This window comes from Acanthopagrus latus, chromosome 17 (assembly GCF_904848185.1).
Source record: "Acanthopagrus latus isolate v.2019 chromosome 17, fAcaLat1.1, whole genome shotgun sequence".
NCBI classification, from domain to species: Eukaryota; Metazoa; Chordata; class Actinopteri; order Spariformes; family Sparidae; genus Acanthopagrus; species Acanthopagrus latus.
This window is the reverse complement of record NC_051055.1, coordinates 6484384-6496321: the sequence shown is the minus strand read 5'-3', so window position 1 is coordinate 6496321 and position 11938 is coordinate 6484384. Positions and strand designations below refer to the sequence as shown.

General features: G+C 40.6%; 1 protein-coding gene across 3 annotated transcripts in view; it reads left to right on the top strand.

The window, feature by feature from the left end:
• The window catches only part of oxr1a (oxidation resistance 1a), a 158617-nt gene continuing 146679 nt past the window's right edge, over positions 1 to 11938 (top strand). For 2 of the 3 annotated variants that reach the window (XM_037073886.1, XM_037073883.1), the window contains exon 1: positions 2 to 161. The gene's annotated coding sequence lies outside the window, so the exon portion shown is untranslated. Of the gene's footprint in view, positions 162 to 11938 lie in introns of all 3 variants that reach the window. The other variant, XM_037073884.1, reaches the window with a different exon arrangement.

The window sequence follows — 11938 nt, the reverse complement described above, 5'->3', positions numbered from 1 at the left end:
ATGACTCCGCATGTCTGCCTCTGTGTACATTCCCGCGATGGTGCACGCCTGACGAAGAAACACTTCTGAAAAAAAAGAGAAAAAAAAAAAGAAACCCCGAGTGTAACCGAATGCAATTTGCGAACGTGTGCAGCGGCTCCTCGCATGATGCCCCTCTGAAAGTAAGTACCGGCGTGCAGCGGCGGCGTGTGTGTGCTATTTCCGAAACGATTCACCCGGTTTATATTTTGATATGGCCGGATTAGTCGTTTCCCTCATAAAGGTTTAATGTTAGTAAAGTGTTGTGTTTCCGTGCGGCGGGTGCAGCTCAGGAGCCCGGATGCTTTAAAAATAGTTATTTTTTAAGGGGGGGTGGTGGTGGACGCTGCTTCTTCTTGTGATGCTTCCAGACGGTGCAGGTGAAATTCAGGTGACGGGGTCGTTGTAGTTCTTCCTCAAGTCGACACTGTGTGCTTTTAAGTGCAGTTTAAACTACAGCCAGATGGTCGCCTTTATCTCCTTTACCGTTAGCAGTGCTGACAACACGTTTATCAGCCATTTCTCTGTCCTAGAGTACATTTTAAGAATGCTCAGTGAATTAGTATCCCAGCAAAAAATAGGTTGGGACTCCCTGCATGAATAATGAAGGAACACTTAGAAGTACCACAGCAGAGTGAAGAGAGGATGAAGTGCAATAAGGTCACTGAACTCTATAGAGGTAAAATATAATCATAAATAGAAATGTAAGAAATTGACATAAAGCCAATATGAACTCAGAAGTGTCTGCAAAGAAAGTTGGTCTTCCTTCATGAGTGAGTTGATAATTGGATGTTGGCTGTCCTCCCTGTAAGTGGCATCTGAGGTCAGTGTTTACATGGGGGTGTGGAAAATTCAGTCCTCAGCAGCTAGAAAGCTCAGAGGAAGAGAGACTTATTGAAGTGAGTCATCGGAGTCAGCCCAAAACTCCCCCCCCCCCAAACCCTGCAGGGTAGCATGCAGATAAGCCTATTACACTATTGCATAATGCAATAAGGTATAGCCACATAAGGTGCACAATGAGCTGCCTCCAGGGGTAAGATGGTTGGGGGGGGGGTGTCTGTATATTGTCCAGGCTCTTTAAGCTCTTATTATACAGCTTAATGAAACATGTCAGCATGTTCAGGCACTGTATCCCCCCGTCCAGAGACACACTGGGCTTTGCTGACACTCTCTGTAGTTTGTTGTTTAAGGACTGTGAGTTGTTCAAGGTCGAGTCAAAGCCAAGCGAGGCGTGGGAAGTGACAAGTGTTACAAGTCATGAAAGTGTGTCACAGTGCGAGTCGTCGTGTGATGATGGAGGCTCGTGTTGTTTAACTTTGTCCACAATAGTTAGACAACGCTGACTTTTTTTTTTTTAAATTAGCATAACAAACTAGTCATGTTGATCAGTGTCATGTTTGAAAAATGCCTGAAAATGGACAAAAAGTCACTTTGACGGTAACATTCATATTGCTTGTTTTTTTTCCAACTGATCATCCAGAATAGAGGTGGGAATCACAGACTACCTCATAACTCATGATATAGAGCCATTCACAGTGTGTAAATGACAGTATCGGTATTCAGCAAGTCTGCGGTAATCAATGCATTGCAAGACAATCATCTAACTGCGATCCCTGTGTTACTGAAGAATATGACAAAAAGGCAAAAGTCCATGAACTGAGATGAAACCATGTATTAAAAAGTGTCTAAAACTTGTCCACGTGTGCCATCATTCCAATGTAATATAGCCATAAAGCGGTGTCAAAATGAAAAGGAACAATACAACTATAGCTCACTAGATTATTTTCAGTATGTGTAAATTGAGTTTACAGAAAGTTGTATTGTATATGTCATGTTGTCATGAATTGTGGGATGAAGTGATACAATATACAACACACAAATCTTTACCATTGAGAAGCTGTAAATATGGAGGTTTTGCTTGAAACAAGACTCAAATGTAATTAGTAGTTTTTCAAAACAGTTGCTGAAAGAAGGTCGGCTGCCTAAGCAATCGATTATTAATTGTTTTTCATTAATGATATATGAAATTCTTCTGACATATTTTCATTAGAAAACTGTTTTTTTTTCTTTTTTTAACTAATATGATCATGAAACGCTACATTGGGAGTTAACAGAACAGATAAAGTTGGAAAAACAAGTTACTTGAATATGAAGTGAATAACACAAAACCAGACTTCATTTTAATTGCGGAGCACCTGTCTCAACTCATCCAACAAATTCCAGCACATATTGAGATAACTAACTGGCTGAAATTGTATAGAGGAAATGTTTGTATTCTCTTAAATTACAAATTCCTTTGATTTTGATTTAAAACATTTTGTCACAGCAATATTTCATATTAAGTTTTGATATCCTTAAATTTTTTTTTTTTTTTTTTAAATAAAAAATTCTTTTGATATTTTTGTGCCCATCTCAGAGTTTTGGTTAATACCGTTTCAATCAGCTCAAAATCTTAATTGAACCGATGAATCTATTATTTATTAATCAATAACATCAATACTAACCATCTTGTTGTTGTAAAATGTAAATTTGGACTAATCTATTCTACTAATAAAATCCACTTGTTGGGAACCTCCTTTGTTATACAAAAAAGAACCATCCCATCTGTCACTACTGTAAAGGATGGCTGTGTCACACAAACACACACACATACACACACTTTGAGTGATGACTCTAATGATTAAATTATGCACGGTCCTGCTGGCTTTGATTAATCTTTCACCCTGCCATCATCATTGAGGGCTTGCTGTTACCAATTGATTACTGCTTTGAGATTCCTGTTGATGAAACGGAGCAATATTCACTTAGTAGAATTTATTATATTCATGTTATTTCAAAAAGAAACAAATTGAATTAGCAGGCACCTAATGAAGATGTATTTCAAGTAAATCAAACTGTACTTTCACGCTGCTGGTGCTTTGTTGTCATGCTGATAAGGCGAAGTTGTCCAGGACGAGGCTTCATGTTCATCGAGATGGCTACGCCAGAAATGAGTATCTCTTAGATTCGTCTGTGAGAGGTTCAGAAGTCATGCAGTGTTTTAACAGCTGCAACTATCTTATCTGTCTCTGCAGCCTCACTAATGTGTGCGCACATGCACACATGCACACAAGCAGGTAGAGGCGAGAACCTCTGTGTTACCCTGAGGAACACAAACACAGAATTACTGACATCCAACGTGATTGGTTGCTAGGCAGATTTTCCTGAAGAGAAGACAAGTGAAAAATGACGGTTAAGCTGCTGCTCTTTGAGGTGTTGCCTATTAAGATATCAAGTAGGAACTGCTTGTATATTGAGGCGATGCTATCTGACCTTCCATAATAAAAGATTAAATCAGTTGTTCTGTATAACCTTGAGTGGAGATATAAGTGGTTCCACAGGGATTCTGTGGTTTCCAAGTACTGCAGTTTTATGTTAAACTGACTGGTATAACGTTCTCCCCGAGTCATGAGTGGTTCTCACTTGTTCTTTAATAGTGCCATGTAGCCAGTGAGGAATTGTTACTGCATGTATTTGTAATGCATATGGTTCTCCAGTGGTTCTTTGAGAGCTCTTAAATCAAACGGCCCAGAGGGAGCCACCACCACTGGTAGAGAAAGCCTTAAATCTGGCTTTGTAACTGGTTGGTGCTAATCTGTGTTAAAACCAAATAAGCACTCACAGAAGTTGTTGCAGTGAAAAAGAATAAAGAAGCTGTTTGAGGTTGAGTGATCCTTGTGCGTTGCCACGTGAGAATGATAATCTAGAATTATAAACCTCTAAAAGAGGGTTTTGTCTGCAACCAAAATTACCTTCCCTCTGGTCGTGTACCGAAGTTTCGACTCTGTTGAGTACTTTGTTTAGTTGCTCAGTCCCCTCGTATTCTGTTCTGCAGGCCAAGGAATCATGCGGTATAAAGGCATAGCAAGCTATATTCATGAAATATGTTGAAATGAGCGCACACATACTTTACTTGCACATTGCCAACTCGGCAGCATTCATTCCATACATCACTTTTATAAAGACAGTTTATGTATGTACCTCACTGCTTTTTTCAATATTCTGCTGTTTAACATTATGGAAAAAAAAAAACTTTTAGTAGAACAAGTAGCTGATAAATTGTGATCATTCAACCCAATTAAAGATGCACTGTGGACTTTTCTTGTAAACAAAGTTTATTTTGTAGCATTTTTAGATTTGCTCTCTACCACAGAAAACACTGCTCCTGCACTGCCTGAAATGCCTGGTTCGGAGTTGAGCCTTTATTTCTGTAATTTATGTGCATCTGGCGTTGTATAAATATATATTTTTATATATCTATTATGAGTTATGTACACTCCAGTCAGTCAGCAGACATACAGTTGTTACTGCTGTAGCAGCGTTATTTTAGATCACACTACCATGCTCTGCATGACCCGCCCTACTCTTTCTCTGATTCTGTTAAGTAATGCCCATGTGCAACTCTCACAAAATATTGAACAGAGGCAAAATGTCTGTAGCTAAAAAAAGAGTGTTCCAGACACAGTGAATTAAAGTATGTATAGCTGTTCTACTATAAACCCCAAATAAAAGTATGAGCCTGGAACTTAATATGACTTCCTTGAGACTCTTGCTGCCTCTGATGAACAGTAAACCTCAGTTCAACCTTGGGATTATTTCTTCCTATAAATTGTTGTTTATAAAACAACAAAAAAATAAAAATGCTCATTACATCAAATGTCTTGTTTCCTCTGGCTAACAGTCCCTAACCTCAAGTTTGTTTTCTAAAACAGACAAAAACAGCAGAATTTCACTTGCATATGTTGCAACCAGAGGATTCAGGTAATTCTTTCTTGAAATAATCACTTTAACCATAAATAAATTAATTGCAGTAATAATGCAGTGCTACCTGAAATAATCTCCTTTGTTCCAAACCTACTGGTAATAATTTAGAAAGTAGTAAAATAAATGTTCTCCGGTATTGGCAAGCGGCTGCATGTGCATTTGAATTTGGTCCTCCTGGTGCCAGCAATAAAACTGCTAGATCAAGGGATTTATTCAGCATTTTTTTTAAAAGCGTTAGCAGTTATTAGTTGTCACAGACTGTACTTTTGGTGAGTTTTTGGAATAATAGAGAAATGTGTTGTTGCACTATACTGATGAATAGCAATGTACAGAGAGAGAGAGGGAGGGAAGGGGAGGGTCTTGAATCAACAAGAAAGCAATTAGATATTGACAAGGGCAGTGACACAGTGATTTGTTGCCTTCTGTTGTAATGTGATTCCAGGAATCCAGTTGAAGATTAATTTTAAGGCTTCCAAGAAATACTTTCTCATTATGTTGCTTTATGGGTCCGTACTGACTTGAGGCGTTGTTTACAAAGATGCAGCCGATATTCTCAGACAGGACGGTGCTTTAATGCCGCCGTGACGTGTGGCATGGTTTGTCAGAAATTACTTGTGTTTACAGGAATGAGTCTTAGAGAAAGTTCCAGTGATGATTTAAGTCTTAATCTAGAGAAAGCTGTTATCACACAGCCAGACTGCAGGCTAGAAAGAAGCCCCCTCCGGCCCACCCTCGTTTTGGTGTAAATACCCTGAGGAATGTTTTGTTTTCTCACTCCTCTGTGTGAGATTTTCATCCCTTTTTGTCTGGCTTCCTCTCTGTTATCCCACTGTCTAATGATGATAATCTCCAAAGAGATTTACAGAGGATAGACATTGTCGACTGACGTCGTGAGAAAAAGAAAAAAACAAACAAACAGAAGAACAGTAGTGGGATGGCCTACTGTCGCAGTTGTAGGATGTAGCTTACATGATAGCGGGCGGGTTTGGTCTGAGTCCATAATAGCTTTACCCTACGTACAGTAAACAGCGCCATGGGACTGGTTGGAGGATTACAGAGGATTTGCCATGCTAAGCCAGAGGAACCCAGCCCAGTGACCCCCTCATGTCTCCTCCTCCCTTGAGCAAAGCAACAGACCACTATCTTCCTCCCAGTCTGCTCGTCCCACAATGCATCGGGGGACGGCCACGTGACCCGGATCACTGATTATCGAATAGGATAAAGGATGGCGGAGGCCGTCTTTGGATGTTGATGTTTCATAAAGTGATTAAATGTGTTTCCCTCGAATTGGTTCGGGAGTGATGAATCTGCGCTCGTTCCTCCTGTTCTGCCGTTTGTCACCCCTGCACAGGCAGGCGTTTTCAGATAAATCTGCCGATTTTGCTTTAATGATGAAAGTTATCATTCAAATAGCTGTCAGGTGAATTAAGGGCATGTTCTGAGTGCATTTCCCCCCCTGCGAATGGAGTGATAATGTGACAGCCAGATGACATACATCACAAAGCCTGCACCACGTAACTTGATGGGAAGAAGGCGATGCTGTCAGCAAACTTAAATCTGATTTGGTCTCATCACTTAAGTTGAGCGAACATTGCCTTTGGTTCCACTATGGGACACTGCTTGAAAGCTAATTGAATCAAAGCAAGGGGATGGGGTCGTTTTTGACTGACACTCCACGGGCATTTGTCTCTGTCAGCCTAATATCATGGAGTGAAGTGACTCAGCAGAAAGCAGTCCCCCAACCCAACTGTGTACGTGGCCTTAACTCAAACTGACAGTGTTCCAGCTCCCGTACATACCTTGCCATGAGCTACTCTGCTGGAAAGCTGAGGTTTTCTGTTTTTTTTTTTTTTTTTCCCCCACCATTGTCATCATCATGTGCAGCCTCCATACAAACCTCAGGAGCACTCAGACAGAAATAGATCAGCTCAGGAAGGCAGAGGTTTATTTTGAGAAAATGGTGAACTCTGAAGCCAAAATTCTCAGTATTTTTTTTTTTTTTTTTTTGGCATAATGTAATCTCATGAGGCTGTGTAGTTCCTGAATGGAATGACGTTGCAGTGTACAAGCAAGCCAGAGCAGAGAGAGTCATCGTCCCGGGTGTGAGGACTGACTCTGTTGCTAGGCCCCTCGTGTCGACATCTCTTCAAGTGGTTCATTTTTTTTTTATTTATTTGTTTTTTTTTATCGACCCTTTCATTGACTGTGCCATCTTTTTAATAGAGCCACAGTATGACACATTTTTTGTAATGTGAAAGAGATGGTGTCGCACAATGTTGGTGTTGTGATGGTAGCATCACATCAGAACTGCCTTAGGTGGTTTTATAGGTGGCTGTATATGAGTGAGAGATCTTTATTAGTGATGTTATGATACCTGAACTTTGTACGTCAGTTGATAGCGAGTACCGATCCAATACAGGTGCATTTTTCTTAAAATGATCATTGGAAGATTGTAATGATGAGAGGTCAGACCTTGACGAGACAAATAATATTTGAAAAGTAGTCCACAAGTGGTAAATGGCAAGCTTATATTCTTTTATGAGTTAAAGGCTACTGTTCAGCTTAAGGAATTAAAGGCCCTGTTTATACTAAATTGTGGTGATGTCCAAAATGATTGGTGATTGTTTCTCTGTGTTGGAATAATATTGACACATTTGTTTCAGCTTCTAATAAGGTTTGTGAATCAGTAGTATAACTCTGTTGGTATGATGTAGTATATGTGTTTCGGCAGCGATCAAGAGTCTTGATAGTTGCCAGTTTGGGGGGGGGGGGGGGGTAAAAATGACTGAGTTCTGCCGTATGCACCCTGCATTTGCTAGCCAGCTGTGTGGAGAAGCAGCACATAGCACCAACAGGGAAGCAGAGCATTGTACTGCTGAACACGACTAACATATATCTGATTAAGTGTACGGTATATTTATATAATGTTATTATAGCATTTTTGGTGCATTGGTACAGCGCGGGGCACAGCTGTGCTTGTGTGGGGGAACACAGATGTTGTATGGTTGTGGGAATGTAATCCTAACTGCTAGTAATACACTGACTAAGGATAATTACCTCATGCAACCCCACATGAAAAGACCCAAACTCTTTCAGGTGTGACATTTGTCATGTATAGAGACACAAGGTTTAAATCTCTTCATCTAACAATACATATAAAGCTAAAGCCAGCAACAAAAAAATGGGCTTATACAAGTTGAAATGGTTATAGCAGATAACTTGGTTAAACTACAAATGTATTATTAATTTAAGTTTGAGTTTTGTACTTATCAAACAAAGGAGACACGGCAAATGTCTTAAAAAGTGAGCTTTAAAGTTGCTGGTAGACAGCTTTTTGTTTCTTCTCTTTCTTACCTTCTCTCATCTCTTTACCCATGTCTTTGTCTCCGGTATCTAAGCTAAGCGTTTTTTGTTTTTTTTTCTCTGTGTCATTTCCACACAAATTGCTTTAACGCAAACAGTTTTTGATGAATACTCTATTTCTATTTTGGTACAGATTCACACATGGTTGTTTCACAGGATGTCAGGCGTTGTGTCTTTTGTATTTATGTTTAATATGTTCTCATTTCTGACTGTCAAGGCAAATAAATAATCTGTGAAGGTTGTGTGCAATAGTCTTACAATCTTAATTCAAATGTACCAAAAGAAAAATTGAAACATTTTTGTGCGTGAGCCCACATTATATTCCATAATATCCATTAAGCACTTAATTGCTATTTTCAAATATGAGTTCTCAGACCATTAATTTTACAGGGAGCTCACTTTACAAGCATGCTTTTTTTTAAACCTTGTTATCTCGTATTGAGACTCATTATTGAAATACGTTCAGAATGTTTAATAAAACATATGAAATGAACTCAGCCAGCCTGAACTTGCATTCTGTTTAGTGGAAATGGTGATTTAAGAAACATTTATAGTCCTCCATATTTTAACCTCATTGCAGTGGCATTCCCATAAGCACAGAGTGTGCATCTAATATTACCCAAAGCACTCTGTCTATAAAAGTTACAGCTGTTGTGATACAAGCTAGAATGAGCCTCCTGGTGCTCTATTAGGTGGTGGAATAGGAGGAAGTAAAGTGGAGAACTCGGATCCATTAGTTGCTGTGAATCTCTCAGTTTGTTATAACTTATTATCTCACTTTCTCATTTTGTCACAAATTCAGCTTTTGTGTCAAAATCGCTCCAGTTACAGAAAAAGAAGTTAAAGTCAAACTGAGGTCCATTGTCATTATTAGTCATAGTATCTAAAATGGATATCCTGATTATAGTGTCAATACAGGAATACAGTTAAGGCTGCGCAATCATTGGTCACTGAAATCAAACAAAATGAATTCCTTTAATATGACTATGAGATTTTTAATTTGCAGGGAACATGCTCTAATCTGGGCAACCCAGCAATCCAACAGTGACGCCACTGACCTCGAGTATACTGCCGAGTTCCTCCGGGAGACGGAGATAAGATGCCCTCGGGCAGATAACAACCATGCATCGCAACCATTAGACCAACGCAAGTATGAGAGTCAAAAATGACAGAGAGGGTGTTTATTCGTTGCCCAGTAATTGACTGAGCATTTCCATAATAGCATTGTGTTTCCTGCCAGGCTAATGTGACCCCTATTAGTTCAGGAAACGTACTGCAATCAGGCTACGTGTGCGCTGCCAGACACAGCCAAGGAAATTAACTGGGGAGAGAGGAGAGATGAGGACTACAGGGGGAGAGATGTAAACAATGGTGAGGTGCAGACAATGGGACAACCAGGGGGACAGGAGTGGAGAACAGAAGGGAAGATGAGTCATATCACTGCAGCAGAACGGACCCTTATTGAAATACCACTGCATCAGCTAGACCTCAAGCTAGGATCGGTTGGTTATTTTACAAGTATTTACTTTGTTGTATTTATAGAACATCTCTTAACATACAGATAACAACTGAGAAATCAAATGCAAGAAAAATCCAGTATCTGTGGCTGTCGCAGGCCTCTGATAAGCACATCTGGTCATTTTTTTTCATTTGGCCTGCATGAAACGACAGAATGACCCACCTCTCTGCCCACATCATGTACATGCCTACCAGCGCGCATTGCCCTTGCACTCATTGCATATGACTGGAGTCTTCCACACGGCCAGGAGGATCGAAGCTGTCAGTAACTATGAGAGAATGCAGCCAGAATTTCCCAATGCTAACCTCCTAGCTTCACAGCGGCGAGCGCTAGCAAAAGCCATGTTTGTGGTTCACATTCATGTTGATAATGTAAGATGCTTTCTTCCATGTGGAGGGAATATCAAACGGTTGGATACAGTTAGTGACGGCAGCTATGCTGCTAGTCTGCAGACGTTTCTGTTCAGCAGCTAACCCCGTCACATTAGCACAAAGCACACAGCGCCAGGTAACCTTTTCGGACTAAGCTACTGAGTGTTCGTGACGGCTGTTTTCCTTGCGTTTGAATGACTGTGGCCTTTAACAGAGTTATTTGTGTATTCATTAGACTAAAAAAGCTTAAAGGAAATTGTGGAATGTAGCAAACTAGCCTTTCACACCGCGAAGCAGTCTAATCAGGCAGTGTGTGTTAGTGTGTTTTGGAGAAGTGGTTTTGGAAGGAAGCTTGAAGGATGGGAGGGGATTTGAATGCTAATGTGGCTTGCTCTTGGTTGTTTATCTAATCTTAACAACCCCAGCTTTAACAGATGTGCTTTTTTTATTTATCTGGGTTAAATTCAGATTTTGGTGAAACTATACATGAATTTTACACTCACAAAATATTTAGCTGTTGGATTCTCTTTATTGAAAGCTTCACTTTGAATCCCTGTGCAGTGACTATAAGAAATCAGGGACAGTTTCTGTATTAAAGCTGCACCAGGTATTGTTCACCCTTCAAACCTGCTGTAGCTAACAGTACAGTCATAATACTTGGAATCAGAAATGACATTGGACAAAAAAAGGGAAATTGCTAGCCAGGATTCGGTCTTCCTCTTTAATGTTTCTGTAGCCTGGAGAATAAGATGGCCACACATTGCTTTGAAATGCTTCAGCTGTACCGACCGTGTTACATGACCGCTGTGTTTTCTTTCCTCTGTACTTCTTCATGGCTGTTACTGATTTAGCTGCATGCTGGGCCAGCTAATCCTGCTTCTGATCAATACTCCACTTCTCCTGCTCGCAGCCTGGATTTCATCCAGGAACCAGCACCGGCTGATATCTTTATTTACCTTCCCTTCTCATCAGTCATTCATAAAGCCAGTGGCAGGGAGAACTGAAATTAACATCATAAACTGTGCAGATGTGGTACAGTGGATAGATGTTTGTCCATTTGCCTTGGCTGGGGTAGCATTAGGCCTGATGTTGCACTTCTGACTTGCTTAGCTCATCGCTGTTTTGTGTGAAATAGCTCTGTCAGCCCTCAACTTAAAGCTGCGCGTGTCAGGCTGAACACATCACCCCTGTGTCATCCTTGTTTTATGGCCGGCAGCGTTCAGCAGAAGAGCAGACCCGAGCGCCGGCCCTACCTGCTGTCCCCCCTGTATGTCTGAGGGATTTTCCTCAATCCATTACATGCTTGGATGCTGATAGTGTTTGTCAGGATGCTCTGCATGCCCAGAGACAATTAAGCTGAAACACAAGGCTGGCTTAATGAAGCTCGGCAGCAAAAACATCCTCAAACAAGGTTCTTTTGCAATAGAGACAGAAGTAGACGAGGTCCATACATGACGGCAGGAACCGCATTGCTCCACTGGGGCATTGCTGCGGTGTAGGTTCATGCCTTGGCAATGGTGCAGAAAGAAAGAGAAACCATACAAATAAGCTTAAGTTAAATGCAACCTTCAGAGGCTCTATGATTTACTGAAACGCTTGCAACTACAGTATACATTCCACTCTCCATTTTAGGCAAGGGGCTTCTGATTCTCTTGCAGATCTGCCAGCACATTTTTCTTCATCTGCTGCTTAGTTGATCAAACCTATCATGATGTTAGTCAGAGAAAATGTACTAGTCACCTACTTAGCTCAGTTCATCAAACACACAGAGGAAGGCCCCATCCCGACACACCCCTTGCTCAGCCCTACCCCTCCATTTTTCAGCTGAACACTTTACAGTTGTGCTTCCTCATGCTTGTTTCTC